The 439-nt window shown below is 36.7% G+C and overlaps 1 protein-coding gene across 1 annotated transcript in view; it reads left to right on the top strand.

Moving 5' to 3' along the window:
• LOC107730084 (DENN domain-containing protein 5A-like) overlaps positions 1-439 on the top strand; it is a 73089-nt gene that overhangs the window by 41844 nt on the left and 30806 nt on the right. The gene's annotated exons all lie outside the window — the stretch shown is intronic.

The raw sequence follows: 439 nt of genomic DNA, 5'->3' as shown, positions 1-439 counted from the left end.
ATTATTATTATTATTATTATTATTATTAACCTTAACATTTTATTTTAAGATTTAACATTTGTAGATGGTCTAAAGCAGTGTTTCTCAACCCTGGTCCTGGGCGCCCCCTAACACTGCTCATTTTGTATGTCTCCCTTATCTGACACACACATTTCAGGTCCTGGAGTTTCTTCTAATGAGCTAATGAGTTGAATCAGGTGTGTTTGATTAGGGAGACACACAAAATGTGCAGGGTTGGGGGGCGCCCAGGACCAGGGTTGAGAAACACTGATTTAAAGGCTCTCATTTATCTTAATAGAACTCATTAGAAAGTTAGTTTATTGCATTTCATTTATTTTGAAGAATTATTTTTTTTTATTGGTGGTGTTTGTTAAGATCATAGACTGTATAAAAACATGGACGTAGTGTCCGTGACGTCACCCGTAGATTTCCGAAGAGC

The sequence above is a fragment of the Sinocyclocheilus rhinocerous genome, unplaced genomic scaffold (assembly GCF_001515625.1).
Source record: "Sinocyclocheilus rhinocerous isolate Xijiao unplaced genomic scaffold, SAMN03320098_v1.1 scaffold878, whole genome shotgun sequence".
NCBI classification, from domain to species: Eukaryota; Metazoa; Chordata; class Actinopteri; order Cypriniformes; family Cyprinidae; genus Sinocyclocheilus; species Sinocyclocheilus rhinocerous.
The sequence above is the reverse complement of the archived record's forward strand: the minus strand, read 5'-3'. Positions and strand labels throughout refer to the sequence as shown.